This window comes from Mandrillus leucophaeus, unplaced genomic scaffold, assembly GCF_000951045.1.
Source record: "Mandrillus leucophaeus isolate KB7577 unplaced genomic scaffold, Mleu.le_1.0 Scaffold87, whole genome shotgun sequence".
Lineage (NCBI taxonomy): Eukaryota > Metazoa > Chordata > Mammalia > Primates > Cercopithecidae > Mandrillus > Mandrillus leucophaeus.
Window position 1 is genome coordinate 762,306 of NW_012109474.1, and position 15,224 is coordinate 777,529.

General features: G+C 38.2%; 1 protein-coding gene across 1 annotated transcript in view; it reads right to left on the reverse strand.

Moving 5' to 3' along the window:
* Positions 1 to 13,248, reverse strand: part of SMAD2 (SMAD family member 2) — an 85,307-nt gene extending 72,059 nt beyond the window's left edge. Inside the window, exons 1-3 of the mRNA XM_011968984.1 lie at positions 13,175 to 13,248; positions 12,154 to 12,262; positions 10,111 to 10,209 (exon numbers count right to left, since the gene is read on the reverse strand). The gene's annotated coding sequence lies outside the window, so the exon portion shown is untranslated. The remainder of the gene's footprint in view (positions 1 to 10,110; positions 10,210 to 12,153; positions 12,263 to 13,174) is intronic.
* Between the last annotated feature and the right edge of the window lie 1,976 nt (positions 13,249 to 15,224).

Sequence of the window (15,224 nt, forward strand, 5' to 3'; positions counted from 1 at the left end):
TAGAGAAATTCAAGGGCTAACAGACACCACATCAGAGGAATTAACAGAAGACAACATAATGGAGATCAGTGCTTCTAAATCAGCTCCAGATGAGGAAGAACATGCAGAAGAAGCAGTGCCAGAAAACAAATGACATAGGACAATCTAGCTATATATATATATGGTTTCAGTTATTCAAGTCTGCTTCTGACTTATAACACAGATTCTTCTATGCCATGGGCACTGAAACTAAAGCAAAAGGTGTAAGGAGGATTGGTACCACACAGAAACATTTTCAGAGAAATGAAAATGCAAAAAAGTCAGGCAAAAATTACTTATTTTCATAAAGTTACACTGAATGTGCCTGACTCCTAGTCTGCCTCTTCCACCTGTGAGACAGCATGACCAACTACTCCTCAGCCTACTCAGAGTGAAGACAATGAGGATGAAGACCTTCGTGATGATCCACTTCCACTAAGTGAATAGTATATGTATTTTCTCTTCCTTATGATTTTCTTAGTTTCTTTTCTCTAGCTTAAAGAACATAGTTTATCATGCATGTGACATACAAAATATGGGTTAATCAACTGTTTATGTATTGGTAAGGCTTCCAGTCAACAGTAGGTAATAAGTTTTAAGAGAGTCAACAGTTATATACAGATTCTTCACTGTGCAGAAGGACAGCATCCCAACCACCCCATTGTTCAAGGGTCAACTGTATATTTACTAAAAAAGAAACTAAGTAAAAGCTCAAAAAAGAACTTTAAATGATCAAAAGAATGTTCTCAAAAAAGTCCTCAAACTGAAGATATTCAGCCCTTGGTATAATTTGTTAGAAAATATAATGGCCCTAACTGCCGGATGTGGTGACTCACGCCTGTAATCCCAGCACTTTGGGAGGCCAAGGCGGGGGCTGAGGCCGGAGGATCATGAAGTCAGGAGTTCAAAACCGGCCTGACCAACATGGTGAAACCCCGTCTCTACTAAAAACACAAAACTTAGCTAGGCATGGTGGCAAGTGCCCGTACTCCCAACTACTCAGGAGGCTGAGGCAGGAGAACCCGGGAGGCAGAGGTTGCAGTGGGCCAAGACCACACCGCTGCACTCCAGCCTGGGCAACAGAGCGAGACTCCATCTCAGAAAAAAAAAAAAAAAAAAGAAAAGAATGGCCATAACCTAATATAATCATACTCACACCCCTCAAAACAGAAAAAAAATTAATGCGTCCTCAAGCTCAATTCAGGAGACTGGTCTCAAGGCCTCCCTCCAGGAAGGGGCAACATAGCATGCCAAATTTCATGAATTTCATAAATTTGGCCATGTCAACCCTTTTTAGGGATGTATGGAATGCCACATAACAATACTGCATCGGCAACCCTGGGGGTCCAACTAGGGTTCAAACACTAAAAATTTGAAAGGAGTCAATAATAGGATTATGTACCTTTCTTTAGCAATATAGTAGAAATGGTGGGAAAGTGAGGTTTGCGCATAACTAGGGAATTGTAATGCAAATAAAAGAGCAACAGTGAACTTAACAGTAGCCCAGTTAAACTGTAATACGACACACAAATAAGCACTGTAGTATGTAACTTGATAAAATAAAGCAAATACACAAAACTCCATCAAACACACATAATAATCTACCAACTAAAAACCTGGGACTATTGGGCAGCAAAAAGTGTACCTGGCTACCTTTGGCCCCTGTTGGAATCCTACTCTGTGCCACAAAATATGCTCTAGAGGAGCCAACTACAGACACTGTAGTATGCAGCACAGTTTTATCCTAGCACAGAGAACAGGATTAATTTAACCTTTGGAAAGGAAAGGTGTCACTGAAGTTGACACCAGAGCACAAGTATTAAGAGAGAGAGTACACCAGGTGGGAAGTTCAACATGTTTTCTAAAGACAGGAAATGTTCTAGGAGAGATGAAAAATTTAGGTTATCACTAAAATATGGTGCACAGGAAGCACTGTGGTAGAAGATGAGGGGAAAATAAGACCAGTGCAGATTAAAAAGCTGAAGACAGAAATTACTGCTAATGATAGGAGTATTACTTCATTTATTTCAGTGACAATCTGCATTTTGCTGATCTACTGGATGTGCAGTTTAGGGAAAAGGATTGAAACACAACTAATGTGACCAACTACCTAATGTAACTGAGTAGCATGTAATGGTACATTAATCACTATTTGGAATGAGGAAAGAGAAACAACCCTGAAGGCTAAAGGGTCAGTTTTATACATGCCTTTATGTAAGTAACTACGTTCATCACATGGCCAGGAGGCAGCATAAAATACAGTAGACTCGGGAGATAGCAATCAATGTACAAGTAAGGGTGTGTGCCGGGGCTAGGCTGAGACAACTGGTGTCTTGAAGAAAAGCAGAGCAGCAAATCTCTAGGCTTGGTTTCTGAGGACTGTCCAGGCCTGTTCCAGCTCCACAATTATATCCTCAGAACAAAACCTCTTTTTGAGTTAACATGAGTAATATCTCTGTTCCTTGCGAAAAACTGACAGAAAAAGCAAAATTTAAGAAGAATCTCTCTAGAGTATCTATATCTTTTGTTCAATTACTCCATTCATAAGAATTTAGCTTAAAAAATGAATAAAAAATGAAGCTTCTGTATAAACAGCAAAAATAAAAGTGATTTCCAACATTAGGAGGAATGAGAGTAAATTGTTTCTGTAACACTTTCTTTTGAGACAGAGTTTCACTCTTGTTGCCCAGGCTGGAGTGCAATGGCATGACCTGACTCACTGCAACCTCCGCCTCCTGGGTTCAAGCAATTCTCCTGCCTCAACCTCTGGAGTAGCTGGGATTACAGGCAGGTGCCAACACGCCGGGCTAATTTTTTGTATTTTTAGTAGAGACGGGGTTTCACCATATTGGCCGGGCTGGTCTCGGACTCCAGACCTCTCAGATGATCCTTCTGCCTCGGCCTCCCAAAGCACAGGGATTACAGGCATGAGCCACCGTGCCCAGCTTCTGTTACACTTTTGTCAGGAGAAATGTTTCTTATGAGTTAAGCTGTATTCCTAAAAGTTTTCTATAAAACCTTTACAGTATTTTTTCTTCACTGAAATGAAATTACCTTAAGTTAAGCCTATTCTGGGTCATCTGAATGGCCACATGACCTGGTACTGCCATGTGATTTCAGTGTCCCATGTCTTCCAAGAGGAGTTAAAACCATTTTGGAACTAAGTGAACACTTAAAGTTACCAGCCTTACCTTTGCATGTCTCAGTAACCACAGCTGGCTGACATCTGTCTAGTATCTCTGGAAAATTTTAAAATTATGTAATAAAATAGCATTTGTTGTTAAGTAATGCTGATAATACATCTCAGTTAAACTTTTATTTTAAAAACTTAAGTATTTTTAGCCAATATTTTTGAAGTGTAAATAGACTGAATGTAGGTTGACAAGGAACAGATAACGATGTGTTCCAGGTTAAAAACAAATGAAACACAAAAAAGAAAACTAGACTTATGATCAAGTTGCCATCAAAATATGAATGAGTCATTTACAGAATATACAGATTTCCTTCAATGGTGTGGCAGCAAATTCTCTACTGAAATAAATGTTCAACATCTGCAGAACTGAAATCTAAGTTCAGACACTAATTCTAATTCCAGCAATAAGTGATACTTACATAACGCAGATTTCAAAAGAACACAAAGACTTTATCTTTACAGTTGAACAAGTCAGCTTACCAAATGATATCTTAGTAAAACTAGGATTCTAAGATTACTCACCGAAAAGTTTCAATAAGGTAAGAGGTCTAATTATCCTGAACTTGTAGTAAAGCCTTCAAGTTATTAACTCTATACTGAAGGTTGACAAATAGCATTCTCTGCACATTTAATTAAACAGTACATATTCTTTGCAGAGTCCTCAATTATGTGGTCCTTTTCTTACTGTTTTTGTTCTGACATAACTCTATCACTGAGTATGTATTACAAAAAAATCTCTAAATCCTTAGAATGACTTTTCATTTTATATTGTCTTTTGGAACACATAAAGTTATATTTTAATTAAAAATCTTTTATGACACTACCTTGCCTCTTTTCAAAGAAATCTTGCTCTGCCTCTAAATATGGTAGGAAACATTTACTGAGTGCTTAAGACTAACAGTCCAGTAAGCAAGAATTCCAAATCCTAAGAACCAACTGGGGTAGGTACTATTATTTACAAATGAGGAATGTGAGGCACAAATAAATACCCCAAAGCAATACAGAGAATCCCCTCTAGATATTCTTATGGACACTTCAGTTTTACTTTTCAAATAAAGTTTCTAAAAGAAAGATCAGAAATTTAGTTTTAAGAGGTGAGACAGTGATCTAATCATCTCTCATAAGGACAGCCTGTGTATTCAAGTTTACCTTTCGCTAAGTCATAATGCTACTTCTGTCGCATAGCAAATTCATACTAAATAAAGTACTGATCGCACACTTTCTATTCTGTTATTTGTTCACACTTAACATCAATGTAAGAGAATATTAATTACTACTGCTTTCTAGTTAGTCTTGATATTTGCCAGGGTGATCCTCCTTCCTTACTTTTCAGATGTGTAGTATTGCTGGTTACTTTAAGTTTAGCATGTTCTACAAAAATCCTATAGGATTTTGACTGGAAGTGCAATGAATTTATATTAGTTTATGGAAAACATATTTAAGATATCAAGTACTCCTACTATGCAAATGAATATTTCCATTTATTTATTATCTATTGATAAGTTGCATAATTTTCTCCATAAAAAAACTTACATCTTGTTAAATTTCCTTATTTCTCCAGGTATCTTGGTTTTTATTGTAAATGGAGACAAATTACACAAAAATATCATACCGAACACTCTTGTACTTTCCATCTAGCTGTCATATCTTAGCATTTTGCAGTACTTGATCAGATATAAGAAATAAGACAAGATATGGATACAGCTAAAGCCCCCTATGTATTCCTTTTTGATACCATTTCCCTCCCCCTTGCTTCTCAGAGATAATCACTATCCCAATGTTCCCCCATGGTCATTTAACAGTTTTGCTACATATTGTATCCATACAATACAGTTCTGTACATTTTATAAACTTATATGAAAGTGTGATACTGTTCAGTACATGCTGATACATATATAATCCTAAATCCTAAGTTCATTCATTTTAGCTGTCACATGGAATTCCATTTTATGACTAGCACAGTTCATTGTCCATTCACTCTGGATGACCAGTTAGGTTTCCAATTTTCCTCTCTCACAACCTGCTACGAATACGCTGGCATATATCATTTTATACTATGTAAAAGCTCTTCTAGGGCAGAAGCTTTCAAACTTTTTAACCAAAAAAAGTCCCACAGTGAAAAGTACATTTTACACTGCAAGCTAGTATATACACACACTTAGCTAGATGAGATATTTCACCATACGCTGCACTCTACAATTTCCCTAAACTGAGGGTCGTGAGCCATGAGTGAGCATGCAATCAATAATTCTAACAAATGTTTACACTCACGTAACCACCATCCCAGACAAGACAACATTTCCAGCATCTCAGATGTCTCCTTATGTCCCTCTTCAGTCAATCTACCCTCCCCACCCCAGGCAACTACTGACTTCTATCACTGAGTATTAATTTTACCTGTTCTAGAAATTCATATAGATGGAATTATGCTGTCAGTACTCTGTGTTTTTTTTAACACTCTTTCGAAAGTTCTCTTGTATTCGTTTTCTAAGAATTTTTGTCACGAACAAACACTAAATGTTATCACATGCTTTCCCGTTGTCCAAAGTTATATGACTTTTCTCCTTTAATGTGTTAACATGATGAATTTCATTTATGAGTTTTCTAATGTTTAATCATCACTGCATTCCTGAGACAAACCCTAACTAGTCATGGTATTTTTGTTTTGAGTAAATGCTAACATTTTACAAACTACAATTTTTATTGCCATGTTCATTGGTGAGAATGCAGCCTATATCCCCTTCTCACACTATCTGGTTGGGGTATCAAGATTATAGTAGCCTTGCAAAGTAATTTTTCTGTAACATTTTGTATAAGATTTAATTCCTCATGTTTGGTTGCACTTGTCCGTATGGGGTTTTCATTTGTAGTCTGGTGTTTTCCTTGAGGACTTAAAATTTTATATTGGTACAGGTATATTTATTTTGTTTTGTTTTGAGAAAGAATCTCACTCTGTTGCCGAGGCTAGAGTGCAGTGGCACAATCTTGTCTCACTGCAACCTCTGCCTCCTGGGTTCAAGTGATTCTCCTGCCTCAGTCACCTGATTAGCTGGGATTACAGGCGCCTGAAATGACGCTTTGCTAATTTTTGTATTTTTGATAGAGATGGGGTTTCACCATGTTGGCCAGGCTGGTCTCGAACTGCTGACTTCAAGTGATCCACCCACCTCAGCCTCCCGAAGTGGTAGTCACCACGCCCAGTCTGGTATATTTCCAACATGACTTTATTTTATTTTATTTTATTTTTTTTGAGACAGCGTATTGCTCTGTCGCCCAGGCTGGAGTGCAGTGGCACTATCTCGGCTCACTGCAAGCTCCGCCTCCCAGGTTCACGCCATTCTCCTGCCTCAGCCTCCCAAGTAGCTAGGACTACAGGCGCCTGCCACCAGGCCCGGCTGATTTCTTTTGTATTTTTAGTAGAGACGGGGTTTCATCGTGTTAGCCAGAATGGTCTCGATCTCCTGACCTCGTGATCCGCCCACCTCAGCCTCCCAAAGTGCTGGGATTACAGGCGTGAGCCACTGCGCCCGGCCGACTTTTAGGTTTTTAAATCATAATCTAGTGAAGTTTCTAATTCTTATTAAGCCAACTGTGTAATTTATTTGGCTAGAAATTGTCCACTTTACCTGTTTCCAAATTTAAAGAAATAAAACTGTTCACAGTACTCTTGCAGTTTTAAAATCTCAATTTGTCTGCAGTTACACCACCTCTTCATTTCCAATACATTTGTCCATTTTTTTCCTCCTCTATCAATCTTGGCACTCTTTTCAACTTAGTTACATACACTAAACCAAAGGTACTATTTTTGTTGTTGTTGTTGAGATGGAGTCTCGCCCTGTCGCCCTGGCTAGAGTGCAGTGGTGCGATCTCAGCTCACTGCAACCTTTGCCTCATGGGTTCAAGCGATTCTCCTTACCGAATGTATCTCCTGTAATTGTTGGGTGCTTGCTAATTGTACTCTTCTAATCCTTTATAACCTTGTAGTTTTTTAAATCTACTTACCTACCTTTTCATAAATTACTGAGAGATACATTAAAATTTTCTACTACAATTACAGATTTGATTTATCCCCGTAATTCTTCCAATTCTTCCAATGGAAAAGAGATACCTAGTATCTCTTTTCCATTCCTTTGCTTTTAAACTATGTCATCATACTTTTAGGAGTATCTTCACTTGTAAAATACAGCTGGCCGGATTTTTTAAATTTTTGATCTCCTTTAGCCAGCAAGTTTAATCTGAAATTACGTATTGAGTTTATGGAGATATTTGAGCTTATTTTCTACCATCTTATTTTGTGTTTTCTAATATCTATCCATTTTTCTTTACTTTTTTCTTCTTCCCTGCCTTATATTGGAGTGATCAAATTCTCTTCATTTGCACCCCTCATCCCCACTGACTTGGAGTTACACATTATTCTATTTCAATTCTTTTGGAGAGTTATCGGTAAAAAATTTTTAATGGAAAACTTTAACTTATCATTGCATTGCAGATGAAAACAGTCTATTAAAAACCATAATAAAGAATTTTTTTTTAAAGGGATGAGTTCTCCCTACGTTGCCCAGGCTTTAACTCCTGGACTCAAGCGATCCTCCTGCCTCAGCCTCCCAAAGTGCTAGGATTACAGGCATGAGCCACCACGCCCGTCCAAGGGAATTTTTAAAAAGCAGAAACCTCATGATAGGGAGAAGAGGTAAGGAGAAAACAGAAGCAAACTTTTAATGGCTGGAAAATGGGTGAGTAGTAATTGAACAGATCAGAAACTACTAATTCTAGACTAGCTGTAGGGAAAGCTGAAAACAAACGATTAGCACAGAAATCCTCAAAAAGTTAAGGAACCAACAGCAAGTCACGGCAAGAACTGAGGGCCAGGCGGGGGAAGGAGTAATAGGTGGTACTTGTTAGAGCTTTGTAGAAAAGAATTCAGTTCTTAGATTTGCGCCCCTCACTGTCTCTGGTTAACTAATCCCTCTGCCTCAACGTTTACTTTCTGCAAAGGGGAAAACAACAATCTCTGGACTAGGAGATGGCCTGGGTATAAATAGAAAGAAAAGAGCGTGTCAATGAACATAAGCACACTATGCTAAATGTCAACTCCCAAACCCCTTCCTCCACTGGGTTCTGGCTCCCAAATACTAGCAGCCAGACCTCCGCCCAGTTATTCAGATCAAAAGACTTCACCAGGGTACCTGACCAAGCCAGGAGGAAAGGCACACAGATGCTAATACTGGGAGTTTACCAACAAACAGCCTGCTCAGATCCCTCTCCATTAAAACTGAAAGGAGACAAGTTTCACCCACACGTTCAGTTTTTGATCAGCTTTTTAGATCCCCACTTCTTAAGAATTACTTTATCTGAGGAAAAACGTCAAACAAAACCAGAAAAAAATCAGCTTCAAGAAAAGACTACACAGAGAAAGAAAACATTTTTAAAACATCAGTATGGCCAGAGAAACAAGACTCAGCAACCCTGAAGAAAGAGCAGCATGCTCTCAAATGCAGCATTCAGAGAACTGAACAGCTTTTGCGTAGCTTGATAGCTCATGACAGCAGAAATAGGGGGGAAAAAATCAATAGAAGTGCTAGAAGATAAAGTAGAAGAAATCTTCCAGAAATGAGAAAAGAAAGACGGGAAACAGTAGAGAAAAAGCGAAAAAAATTGGAAGGCTGGCTCCAGAGGTCCAATGTCCCAACAGCAATTCCAAATACAGAGATGCAGAGTAGGGGAGTCAAACAGATAAATTAAGAAAAAGCCCCTGAACTGAAAGATGGGAGTTTCTAGATGGAAAGGGCCCATCAAGACCCCAGTAAAATAAATGAAAACAAACCTACATGAAGGCCCATTGTAGCGAAACCAGAATGAGAAGGACAAAAAAAGGGCCTGAAGTTTCCAAGGAGGGGAAAAAATAAAAAAAAATAGGTTATACAGAAAACAATCAAAACAGCTTTGGTTTTGTCAACAGTACACTAAATAAAGTCAAGAGAGCAATGGCTTCGTAATCCTGGACTTCATAATTTTTCAAAAAAAAAAATTCCAACCTAGACTTATGTTACCCAGAACAAAGGTATTTTCAGACATGCAATATCTCCAAGTATTTACCGCCCCCGCCCCTCCCTCCCCGCGCCAACACCCTCTCCAGGAAGGTCCTGAAGAATATGTCTCATCAAAACGAGATACTAGTAAAACAAAAAGGAATACGATCTACACTTGAGCCCAGGAGTGCAAGGCTGTAGTGAGCCATGATCACCCTACTACACTCCAACTGGAAAACAGAGTGTGACCTTGTCTCAAAAAATACACACACACACACACACACACACACACATACATACATATACGCACACATAAAGAAACAACGGGAGATCTAACAAAGAAGAGAAAATGAAGGCAATCCCTAATATGCTGGTGAGGGGGAATCTCAGGATGACTGCTGTGTACTAGGTGTAGAGGCAACCAGTGCAAATCGGAGCAAGTTAAAAAAAGACGAAGCCAAAACAATGGCATCTTCTCTCCAAAATGAACACCGTAAATGTCAATGGAAGCATAACCTTCACTGATGAGAGCTATAATGACAAATGGATAACGGTGATTGATGGGGCCATAAAGAACAGTTTTTAACCACTCTTTACCAACATCTCAGCAGATTTCTGATTCCAAAGATTACAATGCAAAAGAAAAAAATTTTAAGTAAGAGGAATTCTTATATTTGTACATATTTATATATGTATGGATTTATTTAAACCAGTGTTATTCAACAGAAACAGGATGCAAACCATATACTGTTAAATTTTCTATCAGCCATATTTAAAAAGTGAAAACAGGTGTGCTTTAGTCAGTTCAGGCTGCTATAACAAAGTACTATAGACTATGTGGCTTATAAACAACAGAAATTTATTTCTCACAGTTCCAGGGGCTGCAAGTCCGAGATCAGGGTACCAGCATGGTTAGGTTCCAAGTAAGGGCCCTCTTCTGGGTTGCAGACTGTCGCTTTTTTCGGGTTTCTACACATGGAGGACAGAATGCTAACAAGGGTCTCTTTCATGAAGGCACTAATCCCGTTCATGAGGGCTCATTATCTCCCAAAGATCCCATTTCCTGATGCCATCACAACAGGAATTACAAGATGAAATAATTTAATAATTTTACTAATTTAACCCAATATATCCAAAATACTATTTCAATTTGCAATCGGTATTAAAAACCACTGAAATATTTAACATTCTGTTTTTGTACTGTTAGAAAATTAGTGTGTATTTAACGCTTGTGGTCCATCTCAATTCCAAGAGTTCAATAGCCACATGTGGCTAGTAGCTATCATACTGGACAGAGCAACTCTAGAAGGATAAATGAGAAGCTAGTAACAGTGATTACATTTCTGGAAAGCACAACTGCGCACCGGGAGATAGGAGATGTGAAGGAGACTTACTTTTCTCAGTATTTATAGGAGATGTGAAGGAGACTTACTTTTCTCAGTATTTACTATTCTGTTCTCTTTCACTTTTATACCACGTGCATGTGTTATTCGAAAAAATGAATGAAACACATTCTCCAAAATAAATTACAAATGTAGATATTCTTTGAACTACTCCTAGCAATCTATCTTACAGACAAACCTGCAAAGGAGCAAAATGCTATATAAATGAAGTTATTTGTTGTTGCATTGTTTTTAATACCACAAAACTGGAAATCATCTAAACGTTCAACAGAGGACTGATGATATAGTCACACATCTGGCCAGGTACAGTGGCTCACGCCTGTGATCCCAAAACTTTGAGATTGGCAACTGTATGGCAAAGAACAGACCGGTAAAGAGACTCTTCACTGCGTATCCCTGAATTTTGGATTGCAGTCATGTATTACGTACATAAAAATTCACTATTCCACATGCAGCTATAGATCTGTTTTCATTGACCTTGCCTTGCCTTGCTGTGATATTTAAGTCCATCGAAAGCCTGTTTTTCCAGTTCCTCCATAGAGAGGTCTGAGGCTTCTTTCTCCCAGAAGCCCTAGATGTTTCAATGATATGAGAACACTTTTTATTTTTTAATTTTTTTAGGCACACAGTTCCCAGAGTTCTGTCTCCTTTCACTGAATGGTATTATAATCTCAGCCCCAGCTACTGAATCTTATCTCTAGTAAATGCCCCACAGCCAGACTGTCCTTAAAGTTGACTGATTTTTCTAAGTTTCTAGAACCTGGGCACTTTCTCTCCCCCTTTAAGATAACCTATATACATAAAACTTGTTTTATATTTTATCCAACATTTTCATCTGTTTACAGTAGGAAGAATGGGCCTAACTTGTGTCTGTCTCATTTTAAGAAATTTAGATAAAGACAGTATAAACAATAACAGCAAACACTGAAGAAGGTATGATCATTGAGAAAAGACTGTTAAACTTGGCAGTTCATCTGGAAGGCCAGTAGGAAGGGAAATGTGAAAAAGAATGGTTAAAAAAAATTTCACAAAGTTGAAGCCAAAGACAGATAGTGATTAAATGTAGAATGCAAATGAAGATTGCACTTTTAAAATGTATGGAGGAAAGAGAAATTTCAAATCTTCAAACTGCAGGGAAATACAAAATATTCCCCAAATACCTATGTGAATTTTTATTTCAAAAGAAAACCAAAGTTAATTAATTTCAACATAACATACTTTAAACATGATGGTGCTGCCTCATCTACAACATCTAAGGTCCCACTAGAAATAATATAAAATCACTGTACAGTCAATCCTCCTTATCTGTGGGTTCCAAACACATGGATTAAACCAACCATGGATAAAAAATATTCAGGAAAAAACTGTGACTGTACTGAACATGTACAGACTTTTTCTCATCATTTCTAAAACAATACAGAATAACAACTATTTACATTGTATTAGATATTAAGTAATCTAGAGACAATTTAAGAATAACAATAAAACGTGCATAAAACAAATTCTACACCATTTTTTATAAGGGACTTCAGCATTCTCAGATTCTGGTCCCTGCAGGAGGGTCCTGGAAGCAATCCTCTATGGAGACCCAGATTTTTAGCAATGTATGTTCAAACATACTACAAGGCAGAGAAAAAAGCAGCAGAATTTTAGTCAAATAAATAATTCATTAGTAACTGGGATAACAGAAAACCTCAAAAAAATTAAAATACATAAAAGCCAATTTTTTAAAAACAGATTTTTCAATTATCACTATAACTATGTTCTTTCCAAAGCGTAAGCTAGTAAGGAAAGACACTGCCAACTGGAAACCTAGGTTGGCCCTCATGGAGAATGATGGGTGATTTCTTTTAAACAAAAGCAAACAGAAAACATTGATGTGTTCAACTTTATGGACTGTCCAACCTAATGCAAGCTTGAATTTAATTCAAGAAAATTATTATTTTAGTAAAAGTTCACAGGAAATAGGGACTGCTGTGTAAAGAGACTACCTATTTGTTTTTGTTTGTTTTGTTTTGTTTTTGTTTTTACCTAGGAGTTATATTCCTATCACCTATAATGAGTTTTGTGGAATCCACAACTCTATAATCAACTTGTAAACATATAACTTACATATTGGTTTATCACTCTCAGATTTAAAAAAAAAAAAAAAAAAAAAGGCACCTATGACAACACTACACAGGCCCAGACTCAAATCAGCACAAATATAAAATACTAGTACTCCAATTGCTCTTCAAATTCCCAAAGTCTATCCTGACCCTCTTCTGAAGCAGCAACTAATACCACGTCAAATCATGTGAGTGGGGTCCTCAGGCCGTAAAAGTTCAATTAAAGGAAAGTCTAGAGTAGTGCCATCCAACACAACTTTATACAATGATGTAAATGTCCCTGGGCACCTGTGCTGTCTAATACAGTAGCCATCAGCTGCATATGGCTATCTAAATGTAGATTAAGTAAAATTTAACGTTCAGTTTCTCAGTCACAGCAGCCACATTTCAAGTGCTGAATAGTCACATGTGGCTGGCAGCTACCTGTTAAGATAGAGCAGGTCTACAGCAAAAATTTCTCCAAGACCTACTGTTCAGTGGTGCTTCAAAGGCTTCCTAGTAGTGAGGATGAGAGGAAAACTGATCAGGCAGGACTTCAACAACTGCCTATTCTTCCTTCTACAAAACAGCTTTACTCCTTTTATCTGCTTTACATTTTGAAATCCTGCGTATTTCTCTCTCAAGGCTTTCTAGTTGCTGCTGTGTGCGCAGGTGTGTGCATGTTTTAAGTCTGACTACTACTGGTTTAGAGCAGAAATGGCCAATGCACAACCTCAGGCCAAAGCTGGACCCTCCTGATAACTAAAACATTAAAAAAAAAAAAAATGTTTAATTGATCAGCTAAAATGAACTACAACCTAACTGCCTATTAAGTACGTTAGGCTGGGCGCAGTGGCTCACGCATGTAATACCAACACTTTGGGAGGCCGAGGCGGGCGGATCACCTGAGGTCAGGAGTTCGAGACCAGCTTGACCAACATGGTGAAACCCCGTCTCTATTAAAAATACAAAATTAGCAGGGAATGGTGGCGCATGCCTGTAATCCCAGCTACTTGGGAGGCTGAGGCAGGAGAACTGCTTGAACTTGGGAGGCGGAGGTTGCAGTGAGCCAAGATCGCACCATTGCACTCCAGCCTGGGCAACGAGCAAAACTCCGTCTCCAAAAAAAAAAAAAAAAGAGAGAGAATTTTAAAAGCTGATCTCAATAAGGAAAATTTGCATTCACTGCCACAGATAAAGTATCTCTAGTCAACAAAAAAGTTTCAATAGTTCATTCAAGTCAAGGGAGAAGGCTCATGGGCCCAGCTTCCACAGCATCATTTATGAGGATTTTATACAGGGGACTCTGCAAAAAAGATTCACCACCCCATGTTTTCTCTTTTTTTTTTTTTTTTTTTGAGATGGAGTCTCACGCTGTCTCCCAGGCTGGAGTGCAGTGACAGGATCTCAGCTCACTGCAACCTCGGCCTCCCGGTTCAAGCAAGTCTCCTACCTCCGCCTCCCAAGCAGCTGGGACTACAGGTACCCGCCACCACACCCAGCTAATTTTTGCATTTTTAGTAGAGACAGGGTTTCACCATGTTGGCCAGGCTGGTCTCAAACTCCTGACCTCAAAGTGATCTGCCCGCCTCGGCCTCCCAAAGTGCTGGGATTACAGGCGTGAGCCATTGCCTACGGCCTCACCACTCCACATTCTGAAATGAAAGATGTGATGAGGATGGAACATTTCCTTGACATTTACAAGACCTTAACCATTATGTCTTTATAGAATTTCTGGAAGTAGCTGAAGCAGCATATGAAAATGTAGTTTACTTTTAAATATAGGCAAACTATAAGATCACAGATTTACTACGCTACTTCCTCAGATCAAGAGTCTTTTATGACTTAAGAGACTCAAACTAATGAACAGATGGAACACCAGTGGTTCACTCAAGATTATTCTTACTGAATATATTAAATGTAAAACTACATCCCCCTTTCCCACAAAATGAGGGAAGGTATGACATTGTAAATTATTCAAGGAAATGCACATTTTTACATTAAGGTAGACATGTGTACTAAAGAGAAGTAACTAAAGTCTATCCTCACTTTCCACTACTCTACAGCCTTGAGGTCAATGTAAAACCAGATTTTGAAAAATGACAGGGCTACCTAGGAGAATTAATGACAATTTCACAGTAAATTTACAACCTTTGATAAGAATTAATCACATTAGAATTTCTATTTTCTTAAGAGTACAAATCTAAAGATACATCAAGCACCTGTCCTATCAATGTGCCTCAGTTACAAATAAGAGGAACCCACAGAGCCAAGGAGAACCATTCACACTGTACAATGTGAGGCAAGCACAGAAGACACAGAATTGTCCTAATATTTCTGGCTATCTGACCAAACTAAAGGCAGTGTCTAAATCCACCTGGCTTGCAAAAATTACATTCTTCCTACATGAAATTGCTGAACTGAAGCTGAGAGCTATCTTTCAGATGTAAATCTAGAACAACATTGAATTATGTCCTAACTGAATACATCACAA